Source organism: Rutidosis leptorrhynchoides, chromosome 3 (assembly GCF_046630445.1).
Source record: "Rutidosis leptorrhynchoides isolate AG116_Rl617_1_P2 chromosome 3, CSIRO_AGI_Rlap_v1, whole genome shotgun sequence".
NCBI classification, from domain to species: Eukaryota; Viridiplantae; Streptophyta; class Magnoliopsida; order Asterales; family Asteraceae; genus Rutidosis; species Rutidosis leptorrhynchoides.
Window position 1 is genome coordinate 492,177,630 of NC_092335.1, and position 16,221 is coordinate 492,193,850.

Here is a 16,221-nt window from a genome sequence, read left to right on the forward strand (position 1 = left end):
GTTAGAATGTTTAAATTCGATGTTGAAGAACCTCATTCAATACGAGTTAACAAATTATATATAAGTTATGTATGTATTTATGTTAGATAATATCGCATATATTAGTTCTAAATTTAAATTATTGTATATGCAATACATGATCATACTAACTATTTGCTGATATATCCATTCAAGCAAAATAAAATTTATGTTTCTAATATTTGTTGGATGTAAATGCTGATTTTGGTTAGTTTATTATTAATAGATGTTAACAAACCTTCCTACTTTCATTTTTTGAATCATCTTATGTTTCTTTATATAAAGTTTGTTGATAGATGGATATTATTTTATATCTGTATGTTCTATTTATTTTAAATTTTGAGTTGGTTACGGGCATAATCATTTGTGAATGATTATTACTCTCTAAGTTATTATATGTTTGCTTCTTCCATATTTCACTTGAAAATTATATGTATCGTAACTTATCAATAATATATCAGTTTTTATTATTTGAATGTTTTGGTGTACTTATATGTATTAGGATCTTTTTGCATCTCTTTTCACCTTTTTATCATCTTGATTTATTCTCTTAGAGACAATTGTTAATTTGAAATAGAAAACAATTTTTTTATTGCAGTAATCAATTGCAATCGATTGAAAAAGAGTAATGACAATTAAATGAGGGTTTTTTAGGGTCTCTTTAAATCAAGTGGTTAAGAGTTAGTGAGCTAATTTTTTTGTCAATTATTAGTTATGTGAGCTGGTGATTTTGAAGGATTGCAAATTTATCAACTTAACATGTTAATGCTTAAAAATGATAAGGGTTAAGCAAAAGATCATATAGTTCTCTACACTGCACATTCACATAGTAACTTTTGTTATGTTTCTTTCCTAATTATATCGGTTTTATTACTCTTACTCATTATTAAGCAATGACCAGAAACTCAAGAGCCATGTCACTTCAGCTATTAATGGTGTGTGTAGTCTATTCTATGAGTTTTGTGGATGTTGACTTCCATTAATCTGAGATGCTCATCTCATTATTTTTGTAACCGATCACTTTTTATTGATAATGTAATGACTTATGTACCTTTTGGATTCCCCTAATCATTCACTAATCTCATTTATTTTGTAAGTGACTTTACATTACTATCTTAGAGATGAACAACCTTCCGCTTACACTGGGATCTAGGCTCACTTAATTTTATTAATAACATCATAAATACAGTAGTACTAAGAATTTTAACCTCTTACTTACCATTATATACCTTAAATCATGTAATTATCGTGTTCATTTCATACATTATTCTATTTAAATTTAATGTCTATTTACACATTCTGTTACCCTGAAACATGGTTCTCATTCATGCAGATCTAGCTTAGCAATTGTATATTTTCCCTCAAGCTGAGACACAAATCTGTAGTTGATTATAAGATCTATAAGCTCCACTTTACATTTCGTTTCATGAATACTTATGATATATGATCCGGAGTATATTTAACCCCATACATTTTGGCCGGTAAGTGTATTTATGATGCACATACTAATATATTGTAACAAGGGTTAACACGTGCAACGCACGGGCATTGCCCACTAGTGATAACTGGGCGATTATTTATGATGTCATTAATAAAAATTAAATTTTTCCTATAGAAAATGATTTTTGAAATGCCCCGTTCATATGGATTATAAACGTTACATAATAATTGATTTTATTGTGAGGTATCTGACCTCTATATGATACATTTTACAAACATTGCATTCTTTTTTTTTTAAAAGACAAACTTTCATCACGTCGAAAGTTGACGGCATGCATACCATTTCATAATATATCCAACTATAAATGACTTAATAATATTCTTGATGAACTCAACGACTCGAATGCAACGTCTTTTGAAATATGTCATGAATGACTCCAAGTAATATCTCTAAAATGAGCAAATGCACAGCGGAAGATTTCTTTCATATCTAAGAATAAACATGCTTAAAAATGTCAACCAAAAGGTTGGTGAGTTCATAGGTTTATCATAAAAAATAAAATTCATAATTTTGATAGACTACAAGATTTAAATGTGCATGGTACAAATGGGCCCGAATCATATACCCACCTGTAATGTACATGCGATTTCTTTTAAATACAGTACACATATCTCATGTACGAAACCATTTTCCAACAATTCTTAATAACCGTACATGTAGTGACCCGAACTTTTCCATGTTTATATATATCAAATGAAATTGATATTTATATGATTAAGTGTTTCCAACATGTTAAGCAATCAAACTTGTTAAGACTTGATTAATTGAAATAGGTTTTATATAGACAATTGACCACCCAAGTTGACCGGTGATTCACGAACGTTAAAACTTGTAAAAACTATATGATGTCATATATATGGATATATATATAGTTAACATGGTATTATGATAAGTAAACATATCATTAAGTATATTAACAATGAACTACATATGTAAAAACAAGACTACTAACTTAATGATTTCGAAACGAGGCATATATGTAATGATTATCGTTGAAACGACATTTAAGTGTATGTATATCATATTAAGATATATTAATACATCATAATATCATGTTAATGTAATAATTTAACATCTCATTTGATATAATAAACAATGGGTTAACAACACTTAACAAGATCATTAACCTAAAGGTTTCAAAACAACACTTACATGTAACGACTCAGTTAAAATGTATATATATGTAGTGTTTTAATATGTATTCATACACTTTTGAAAGACTTCAAGACACTTATCAAAATACTTCTACTTAACAAAAATGCTTACAATTACATCCTCGTTCAGTTTCATCAACAATTCTACTCGTATGCACCCGTATTCGTACTCGTACAATACACAGCTTTTAGATGTATGTACTATTGGTATGTACACTCCAATGATCAGCTCTTAGCAGCCCATGTGAGTCACCTAACACATGTGGGAACCAACATTTGGCAACTAGCATGAAATATCACATAAAATTACAAAAATATTAGTAATCATTCATGACTTATTTACATGTAAACAAAATTACACATCCTTTATATCTAATCCATTTACCAATGACCAAAAACACCTACAAACACTTTCATTATTAAATTTTCTTCATCTAATTGATCTCTCTCAAGTTCTATCTTCAAGTTCTAAGTGTTCTTCATAAATTCTATAAGTTCTAGTTTCATAAAATCAAGAATACTTCCAAGTTTGCTAGCTTACTTCCAATCTTGTAAAGTGATCATCCAACCTCAAGAAATCTTTCTTATTTACAGTAAGATATCTTTCTAATACAAGGTAATACTCATATTCAAACATTTATTCAATTTCTATAACTATAACAATCTTATTTCGAGTGGAAATCTTACTTGAACTTGTTTTCGTGTCATGATTCTGCTTCAAGAACTTTCAAGCCATCCAAGGATCTTTTAAAGCTAGATCTATTTTTCTCATTTCCAGTAGGTTTATCCACAAAACCTGAGGTAGTAATGATGTTCATAACATCATTCGATTCATATATATAAAACTACCTTATTCGAAGGTTTAAACTTGAAATCACTAGAACATAGTTTAGTTAATTCTAAACTTGTTCGCAAACAAAAGTTAATCCTTCTAACATGACTTTTAAAATAAACTAGACACATGTTCTATATCTATGCTAACTTAATGATTTAAAATCTGAAAACACGAAAAACACCGTAAAACTGAATATACGTCGTCGTAGTAACACCGCGGCCTGTTTTGGGTTAGTTAATTAAAAACTATGATAAACTTTGATTTAAAAGTTGTTCTTCTAGGAAAATGGTTATGAACATGAAACTATATCCAAAAATCATGGTTAAACTCAAAGTGGAAGTATGTTTTCCAAAATGGTCATCTAGACGTCGTTCTTTCGACTGAAATGACTACCTTTACAAAAATGACTTGTAACCTGTATTTCCGACTATAAACTTATACTTTTTCTGTATAGATTCAAAAACTTAAGTTCAATATGAAACCATAGCAATTGGATTCACTCAAAACGGATTTAAAACGAAGAAGTTATGGGTAAAACAAGATTGGATATTTTTGCTTGTTGTAGCTATGTGAAAATTGGTAACAAATCTATATTAATCATATCCTAGCTAACTTGTATTGTATTATACATGTATTCTAATATATTATGTAATCTTGGGATACCATAGACACGTATGCAAATGTTTTGACATATCTTATCGACCCATATATATATATATTATATGGAACAACCATAGACACTCTATATGCAGTAATGTTGGAGTTAGCTATACAGGGTTGAGGTTGATTCTAAAAATATATATACTTTGAGTTGTGATCTAGCCTGAGACGTGTATACACTGGGTCGTGAATTGGGTCAAGATAATATATATCAATTTATTTTCTGTATATCTAACTATGGACAACTAGTTGTAGGTTACTAACGAGGACAACTGACTTAATAAACTTAAAACATTAAAACGTATTAAAAATGTTGTAAATATATTTTGAACATACTGTGATATATATGTACATATTTGTTATAGGTTCGTGAATCGACCAGTGACCAAGTCTTACTTCCCGACGAAGTAAAAATCTATGAAAGTGAGTTATAGTCCCACTTTTAAAATCTAATATTTTGGGATGAGAATACATGCAAATTTATAAATGTTTTATGAAATAGACACAAGTAAATGAAACTACTTTATATGGTTGAATGATCGAAGCCGAATATGCCCCTTTTTAGCTTGGTAGCCTAAGAATTTAGGAACAGACCCCCAAATTGACGCGAATCCTAAAGATAGATCTATCGGGCCCAACAAGCCCCATTCTGGAATTTGGAATGCTTTAGTACTTCGAAATTATCATGTCCGATGGGTGTCCCGGAATGATGGGGATATTCTATATGCATCTTGTTAATGTCGGTTACCAGGTGTTCACCGTATGAATGATTTTTATCTCTATGTATGGGATGTATTGAAATATGAAATCTTGTGGTCTATTATTTCGATTGATAAATATATAGGTTAAACCTATAACTCACCAACATTTTTGTTGACGTTTAAAGCATGTTTATTCTCAGGTGATTATTAAGAGCTTCTGCTGTTGCATACTAAAATAAGGACAAGATTTGGAGTCCATGCTTGTATGATATTATGTAAAAACTGCATTCAAGAAACTTATTTTTGATGTAATATATTCTTATTGTAAACCATTATGTAATGATCGTGTGTAAACGGTATATTTTAGATTATCATTATTTGATAATCTACGTAATGCTTTTTAAACCTTAATCGATAAAATAAAGGTTATGGTTGTTTTAAAAATGAATGCAGTCTTTGAAAAACGTCTCATATAGAGGTCAAAACCTCGCGACGAAATCAATTAATATGGAACGTTTATAATCAATATGAACGGAACATTTCAGTACACATATCTCGTGTACAAAATATCATACACATAACCTGTGTATAAAATCATTCTCTCGATATATAACATTCACTTTGCTTTCTTTGCTTGGTTTGGTAATCGACCTTAACATATAATGCGCATCAATAATATCCCCAAAATAAATAGAATTTTCAGTCTGTAATAAATATATAAACCTCGAAGTACTAAACACTGTAGTGACCCGAACTTTTCCATGTTTATATATATTAAATGAAATTGTTATTTACATAATTAAGTGTTTCCAACATGTTAAGCAATCAAACTTGTTAAGACTTGATTAATTGAAATAGGTTTCATATAGACAATTGACCACCCAGGTTGACTGGTGATTCACGAACGTTAAAACTTGTAAAAACTATATGATGACATATATATGATTATATATATAGTTAACATGATATTATGATAAGTAAGTATCTCATTAGGTATTTTAACAATGAGCTATATACATAAAATTGTGTTTATTGAATTAAGAAACTCGAAACGATATATATAACGATTATCGTTATAACAACGTCTTACTAATTACATATGAATCATATTAAGATATTGTTACACTATGTTTAATCAAGATAAATGATAAGTAAACATGTCATTATGTATATTAACAATGAACTACATATGTAAAAACAAGACTACTAACTTAAGGATTTTGAAACGTGACATATATGTAACGATTATCGTTGTAACGACATTTAAATGTATATATATCATATTAAGATATATTAATATATCATAATATCATGATAATATAATAATTTAACATCTTATTAGATATAATAAACATTGGGTTAACAACTTTTAACAAGATCGTTAACTTAAAGGTTTCAAATCAACATTTACATGTAACGACTAACGATGACTTAACGAATCAGTTAAAATATATATACATGTAGTGTTTTAATATGTATTCATACACTTTTGAAAGACTTCAAGACACTTATCAAAATACTTCTACTTAACAAAAATGCTTACAATTACATCCTCGTTCAGTTTCATCAACAATTCTACTCGTATGCACCCGTATTCGTACTCGTACAATACACAGCTTTTAGATGTATGTACTATTGGTATATACACTTTAATGATCAGCTTTTAGCTGCCCATGTGAGTCACCTAACACGTGTGGGAACTATCATTTGGCAACTAGCATGAAATATCTCATAAAATTACAAAAATATTAGTAATCATTCATGACTTATTTACATGTAAACAAAATTACACACCTTTATATCTAATCCATATACCAACGACCAAAAACACCTACAAACACTTTCATTCTTCAATTTTCTTCATCTAATTGATCTCTCTCAAGTTCTAAGTGTTCTTCATAAATTCTATAAGTTCTAGTTTCATAAAATCAAGAATACTTCCAAGTTTGCTAGCTTACTTCCAATCTTGTAAAGTGATCATCCAACCTCAAGAAATCTTTCTTATTTACAGTAAGATATCTTTTTAATACAAGGTAATACTCATATTCAAACTTTGATTCAATTTCTATAACTATAACAATCTTATTTCGAGTGGAAATCTTACTTGAACTTGTTTTCGTGTCATGATTCTGCTTCAAGAACTTTCAAGCCATCCAAGGATCCTTTGAAGCTAGATCTATTTTTTTCATTTCCAGTAGGTTTATCCACAAAACCTAAGGTACTAATGATGTTCATAACATCATTCGATTCATATATATAAAACTACCTTATTCGAAGGTTTAAACTTGAAATCACTAGAACATAGTTTAGTTAATTCTAAACTTGTTCTCAAACAAAAGTTAATCCTTTTAACTTGACTTTTAAAATCAACTAAACACATGTTATATATCTATATTATATGCTAACTTAATGATTTAAAACCTGGAAACACGAAAAACACCGTAAAACCGGACATACGCCGTCGTAGTAACACCGCGGGCTGTTTTGGGTTTGATAATTCAAAACTATGATAAAGTTTGATTTAAAAGTTGTTCTTCTGAGAAAATGATTTTTCTTATGAACATGAAACTATATCCAAAAATCATGGTTAAACTCAAAGTGGAAGTATGTTTTTCAAAATGGTCATCAAGACGTCGTTCTTTCGACTGAAATGACTACCTATTACAAAAACGACTTGTAACTTATATTTCCGACTATAAACCTATACTTTTTCTGTTTAGATTCATAATATAGAGTTCAATATGAAACCATAGCAATTTGATTCACTCAAAACGGATTTAAAACGAAGAAGATATGGGTAAAACAAGATTGGATATTTTTTGATTGTTGTAGCTACGAGAAATATTGTAACAATTCTATACAAATCATATCCTAGCTAACTTATATTGTATTATACATGTATTCTAATATATTATGTAATCTTGGGATACCATAGACACGTATGCAAATGTTTTGACATATCATATCGACCCATCTATATATATTATTTGGAACAACCATAGACACTCTATATGCAGTAATGTTGGAGTTAGCTATACAGGGTTGACGTTGATTCCAAAAATATATATACTTTGAGTTGTGATCTAGCCTGAGACGTGTATACACTGGGTCGTGGATTGATTCAAACTAATATATATCAATTTATTTATGCACATCTAATTGTGGACAACTAGTTGTAGGTTACTAACGAGGACAGCTGACTTAATAAACTTAAAACATTAAAACGTATTAAAAATGTTGTAAATATATTTTAAACATACTTTGATATATATGTACATATTTGTTATAGGTTCGTGAATCGACCAGTGGGCAAGTCTTACTTCCCGACGAAGTAAAAATCTGTGAAAGTGAGTTATAGTCCCACTTTTAAAATCTAATATTTGGGATGTGAATACATGCTATTTTATAAATGTTTTACGAAATAGACACAAGTAAATGAAACTACATTATATGGGTGAATGATTTGATAATATATAGATTAAACCTATAACTCACCAACATTTTTGTTGACGTTTTAAGCATGTTTATTCTCAGGTGATTATTAAGAGCTTCCGCTATTGCATACTAAAATAAGGACAAGATTTGGAGTCCATGCTTGTATGATATTATGTAAAAACTGCATTCAAGAAACTTATTTTTGATGTAATATATTCTTATTGTAAATCATTATGTAATAGTCGTGTGTAAAAGGTATATTTTAGATTATCATTATTTGATAATCTACGTAATGCCTTTTAAACCTTTATAGATAAAATAAAGGTTATGGTTGTTTTAAAAATGAATGTCGTCTTTGAATAACGTCTCATATAGAGGTCAAAACCTCGCGACGAAATCAATTAATATGGAACGTTTATAATCAATATGTGAAATGCCCCGTCCTAATCCAACTGGACGAAGTCATCAACATTTGATTCCAGAGCGATGATCGACTCCAAGTAATGTCCTTAAAATGAGCAAATGCACAGTGGAAGATTTCTTTCATACCTGAGAATAAACATGCTTTCAAGTGTCAACCAAAAGGTTGGTGAGTTCATAGGTTTATCTTAAAACAATAAAATTCATCATTTTGATAGACCACAAAATTTAAATGCTGCATGGTACAAATGGGCCCGAATCCTACACCCACCTGTAATGTACATGCGATATCTTTTAAATACAGTACACCTTTCTCGTGTACGAAATCCATTTATCATAAATCTTAGTAACCGTACACATATCTCGTGTACAAAAACTAATACACATAACATGTGTATAAAAATCATTCTCCCGATACATAACATTCACATCAATTGGTGGCAATTATCATGTCCACATAATTCAATGGTGTCAATTATCATATCCACATAATTCAATGGTGGCAATTATCATGTCCACATAATTCAATGGTGGCAATTATCATGTCCACATAATTCAATAATAATCTGCAGAACTTTTGTCTGCATAATAATTCATTCGAGGAATGTTTTGTTTGTGTCTATCTCGTCAAATATTTATAAAAGCATTTCATGTATTCGCAGTTCAAAATATATTTCAAAAGCATTTAATAAAGCAGTTGTAAAAACAGCGCATGTATTCTCAGTCCAAAAATAAAAAGAGTAAAAGGGAGCAAATGAACTCACATATTGTATTTTGTAGTAAAAATACATATGACGACATTGAACAAGTGTAGGTTTGGCCTCGGATTCACGAACCTATATCAATTGTATATATCTATTAAAACATATAATGAAAATCACATAATTTCATTTATTAATATATATTATTTATATTTTTGTGGTTATATATAATTTATACTAAATTCCATTTAAAAACGTATACTTATATTATATCTTTAATTATATGTTACATATAGTTATTCGTTAAAATAATAGTTTTGAAAATAAGGATTTCTTATATTTATATTCATGGTATAGTTATCCTATTTTCTATTTTTCTTATTATGCATTTACTAATAATAATAATAATAATAATAATAATAATAATAATAATAATAATAATAATAATAATAATAATAATAATAATAATAATAATAATAATAATTATGAAATGATAATAATAATTAGAGTTTTTGTAATAACTACCTCAAGAGCTTGTTCTAAAAATAAATGCACCAAATGGGTTTCGAACCCGTGACCTCTAGTTCCCCCATAACACCCTCAGACCATCCCACCATCCTTGTTTTTCTGTTTTAATACCCAATGATTTAAATATGAACCGTATATATTTCTGTTTATATTTTCTTTTTCATTATTAGGAATTCGAATCAGGATCCATCAATCATCATCATCTTACTAATCTCGTGATCATCATCATCATGATATCATATCATAATCGTGTAATCCATCATCATCATTCTCACTCGATATCATCATCATCTCGACATCTTTTTCTTCATGATCATTATCGCCTAACAATCATCATTATCATTCTTATTATCATCAATCTTTATCATCGCCTGTCATATTCACGATCATCTTCATCAATTGTAATCGCCATCATTTCATATTTATTTCAACAAATGGGTGACGGGTTCAGTCCAAACGATTTAGAGCATGGCCCAAGCGATTTATCTAAGCCCAACTTGGAAAAAAATTATCCACGGCACAAAACACTCGTTGGCCCAACTGAATAAATAACTTTCGAAGAAAAAAAAATAAAATAAAATCTCATCGACCCAACTACTCTCCTTCACGTCGGTTCCTGCTATCTTCATTATATAAGGGAGAAAAAAAATATGGATTACATATCCCATGATTCCTGTCTGCCATAATCTTGAAATTTGTCCCACCACTATGTGATAAAGCACCACCTAGTTGCTTTATAATCAAGTTGACCAATAATTTAACTAGTAATCTGTAAACTTATCACACCCTTTTTCTTTTGTTAAAGTTGATTAAACTTTATGGGTTGTGGTTTTCGGAAAGAGAAGGATATTATATATTAAGTGGTTTATTGTTTTCGTTGACGGGAATAACAAACTCAAGATTGGAAGTAATTGTTGTCGTTGGTTTAGAAAAGGAAAACAAGATGATGATTACTTGTTTCGTTGAAGATGAATGGTGGTGATACGGTTCGAGTTGAAGACGGTGTGATGTGGGTTTCGAATAGAAACATGTTCAACCATAGTTTGATGGTGAATGGTGGTGTAGTAAGGTGATACTTCTCGGTTTTGTGATGGTTGTTGTAATAACCATGGTGATGGTGTCGAGTTCACTAAGAGTAAAAGAAAGAAAAGGAAGGAGAGAGATATATCTAGAGAGAGAAAAGTGGCTGTGATTGGAGAAACAAGAAATGAGAGTTGTGGTGAACCTGGTTCGTTGCTGGTGGCGTGTGCGGAGCTCGACAAAAATCAAGAAGGAAGCAGGAACAATAGATGATCGAATGGTTTATTGCTCGGTCTCGGTTTAATAGCAAAACTCTATCAATCTTAAGGTAACAGTTGAAGGGTGTTCTTGATAATTGAATGGTGGTTGTGATTATGATTTTATGTGGGTTAAATGGAAGAATAACGGTGACCGTGGTTTGTGATGGTGGAAGTGGTGGAAGAAAGTATTAGACAGGAAACAGATGAGATAGTATTCCCCTCAGTGAATCTAGCAAATATGATATGATCGATTATGATACATACTTGAGGGAATCGACAATAATGTTCTAGCCAAGGAGAAACAAACAAGAAAATAAAGCATATGATGACTTTCATCAACTTTTGTTATGTGTCAGATAAATTGATCTTAATTTGTACTAATTTTGTTTGTTAATGACTAAATAGAATCGTTTTGTACCAGATGATAAACACCAAAACAAATTATGATACAGTTTGAAAGTTCAGTGTAACTGACTTTGATTCCCATTTTTTTTGTACGTAAGAGTTTTTATATTTATTATTAATAATTTAATAATTATAATTTATGTTAATAATAATTTAAACACAAATAATATTATTATTAATATTTATTATTAATAATGAAATACAATAACAAAATAATAATAATACTAATTAAAATAATACTAATAGTAAAAAAAAATGATATCGCTTTTAATAGTATTTAATAGTAATAATAATATAAATAACCAGAACAATGATATTTATTAATAATAAAATTAATAAAAATATTAATAATAACCTTAGTAACTATTAATGAGAATAACTACAATAATGATATTAATAATAATAACAATAGTATTATTAATGATAATAATATTATTATAATAATATTAATATTATATATGATAATAATTATATATGTAGTAATACTATAACACTTATATATATCAAATATCATATATATATATATATACTGTTAATATAACTTTTATAATTTAACTTGTGATTACATATAATATTTTAACCTTATATTTTATTAATTATGTAATACTTATTTTTATATAATAACATATGTGAGTATGTAACATTTATATATTTATATATATTACAATATACATATTAATTATGTATAACAGTCACATCTAGATATATATAGATCCATTTTAATACCAGTTTAATTCTTTTGCATGTTACTTTATATCATTAAATCAAATGATTAAATTGTATTATGTTAATTCAAATTAATATATACTGTTATATTTATATTTGTATATAAATTATTTACATACAACTGTTCGTGAATCGTCGAGCATAGTCAAAGGGTAATTGATTACATGAATATAGATTTCAAAACTTTCGAGACTCAACATTACAGACTTTGCTTATCGTATCGAAATCATATAAAGATTAAGTTTAAATTTAGTCGAAAATTCCCGGGTCGTCACAGTACCTACCCGTTAAAGAAATTTCGTCCCGAAATTTGAGTGGGGTGGTCATGGCTAATAATAAAAATGTTTTCATGACGAATATGAGTTGATAAATAGAGTTTTATCATCATTGAGTAATATGGCAAAAATGATTCGATTAATCGAAGCGTATAAATGAAGCTATCACAAAAGATCGAGATGAAGAAATGGAGATTTTCCATAACTTTTGACGTAGTCGCGATTGAATTTAGAAAACAGGATGCGTCTTAACTTTTGACGTTGTTTTGGTTGAATTTCAGAATTTAAGGGATTTGTAGAAAATCTTCAAAATCTAAAAGATTTGATTCTCCTGCGAATAAGGAAATTTAGATTTCTATAATTAAATGCGGTGATCTGCCTCGATTCCTCTGTCTGATATTTTCACTATAAATTTTACCTTTTCCGTTCCATTAATTTTCACCACTTCAATACTCAATTCCCAATTTCAAAAGATCGTGGAAATGCTTAATCCAGTTCTGATCCTTGTCCTTATCCTAATTATCGCAACAATCATTCTCCTTTTTCAACTTCCACAAGAGGAATCCGTTTATTTCTACTATGCTTTAGGGATTATTGTATTTATAATCCTCCCGTGTCTTTATATTGCTATACGCACTGATATCCACGATTTGTAATTTCGGTGTTGTTGTTGGGCTTTATATTTTCTCTTATATTTTGGAGCTCTTTGCCTTTTTATTATCCTCCCGACCTCTAGTAAAGCGAGTAACGGTCCAGAATTCGTAAGTATGGAATTTTGAATAAACATCGTGTCTTAAATAAGAACTAATGTATTAGCACGATTTGATTTATCAAATTACCAGAGTCACTGAGAATAGAACTATCAAGAATATACTTTCTTGATATGTTCAGAAGTTAAGCATAATGAAAGATTTATGTAACATGGCATGTGATGATGTTAGGATCTGTGAATCATCACGTTCCATTAGAAACTCAGCATGACTTACTGTAATATAATCACGTTGATCAAGTGTCATTATATTATACTAACCCATGCATCAGTTCCCAACATTACTTCAATAACATTCATATTTTAAGCTCGAAAGTTTACAGAATATAGAAACTAACAGTTTCTGTATGATGTAATACTGATAGCACGAAGAGATTAATGATTTCAGATAAGAATAGTTATAAAAATATCTCCAGAAATATGGAGGATATTTATAATGAAAGATACGATAATATCTCGGAATATCTAAGATCAGCGGATGATAGAAACTATTGTCTGCAATGGTTTAGAGTAAGGAGTAAGATATTCACTAAAGACTTTAGCAAACATTGAATCATTTGGATTCTTTGAAGTCAAACTTATTCTTTGTGATTTGTCCACGGCTTTCTTTATAGTTTCGCATAATCTGCTTTTCGGTACTAAATTTTCTATTGAATGTTTCCAATATAATGATACACAGGAAGCACGAAGAGGTATATAATTTCGGACGAGAATATTTATGAAAATATCCTCAGAAATATCGAAGATATTGATGATGATATTTTGGAAATTTCTAAGTTCGATGGTTGATGAGGAAGACTTTTCACAAGATTTTAACATGAGTACGGAGCAAGATATTCGTTGAGGTTTCATCGGATCCAGAATTACCTGGATTCTTTGAATATATGCTATGGTCCTTGTATTTGTCCTTGGTCTCCTTCGTGATTAGCTCAATCCATTTTTCAGTTCCAACTTTTCTGAGCTTTTCCAACATACTATTCTTTATCATCAAACTTTCGATGATTAAGGTCATTTACGGTTGTCTATGGTTTCTGCTGCTTCATTCAGCTTTTTCAACATTCAGAGTATTGATTTGTGACTGAGTGCTTTTCAGAATTTCAAAATGAGAGATCATAATTCTAAGAGATAAATGTCATACATATAACTGTTGATGTAGATATGCTGTGACTTTTCAAATTACTGATTGCTGATTCCTGGTAATTGTTATGGCAGTTCTCGTTACAAGATGCGGATGAGTACATGACGCGACTTCAATAGATAAATATAGGGATTTGTCGGCGGGATTTAAACTAAGGAGCGACAAGGTTGCTGTTATATTTGCTGGTAATGTGGTGGAATATAAAAGAATTCTCCGGTATTAAAAGGGTAATTGTATATATCAGGATTATAGTAAGGCTACTTCGAATGAAGAGTCGAAGTTGACTTGCTGGAGCTGTGACAAAATTTGCTAATTTGAAGAGAGATTGTAAAGTTACTTTTGGTAATAACAACGTCAAGGAGTTAGCACAGATACGTGTTAAACGTTTACTCAGGTTCCGAGTGTTTTCAGGCGCATAACTATATGCATCAATCTTTCTTCTTCCGTAGATGGAGTGCGGTTAATTCATCCTATCGATTGAAGTGTTTTCAAGAATTATAAAAGGTTTGAATCGCAGATTGTAATCGTCAAGATATAAATGAGGTTTAAGATGAAATCAAGTAGCAAACTTGAAGAATTGTTTAGTTTCATATATTATAATCAATATTTTAATTCATTTATTGTCCAATCTTATTAGTCTACAGTCAATAGTCCACAGTTGACAGTTCAATAATTCATATAAAGTTTAATATATAATATTCGAATTAATTACTACGTATCGTGACCCGTGTACATGTCTCAGACTCGATCACAACTCAAAGTATATATATTATTGTAGAATCAACCTCAACCCTGTATAGAGAACTCGATCATTACTGCATATAGAGTGTCTATAGTGATTCCAAATAATATATATATATATATATATATATATATATATATATATATATATATATATATATATATATATATATATATATATATATATATATATATATATATGCGTCGATATGATATGTCAAAACCTTGTATACTTGTCCCGATATTTAAAGAGCGTAAAATAAATAACAAAAATTAAATGACGATAAATAAAGTGCGTAAAGTAAATAATAGAAATTAAATGACGATAAATAAAATTGCGAGAATGTAAATTGCGATAATTAAATTGCGATAAATAAATTGTAATCAGTTAGCTAGGAACAATTAGCTAGGAACAGTTAGCGTGGATTCTCAACAAAATTTCTCATAGGTAATTTGTCTGTTTCTAACAAATTTTATTTTGTCCAATGTTTTCTTCATTATGCCACTTGTTGGATTCTGATAGGTCAAAATCCAAATATGAAATTGAATGAAAATGGTTATTCTTTGGTGAACGGATTCGTATATCTGTGGGTGTAAGTAGGATAGTAAATGACTGTTGAACCAGATTCGAAGAATGTACAGTGTAACTTATAATGTGAAATCTAAATATTCCTCGGGTATTACCTACCCGTTAAAATATTTTCACCATTAACAGTTTGTACAAAAGAATTTTTAATTACAATCTTTATGAAAACATATATACACATATATTTTCTTCAGATGTAATACAGATTTAATGAGTTAATGTAATATTAATCTCATTTGGTTTACCGTTAAAACTAGAATACATAATCTCTAAAACATTTAGAGATTACTTAATCGTCATGAAGAACGAAGATAATCGATGTAAAATGATACGTAGAACGATGATTAT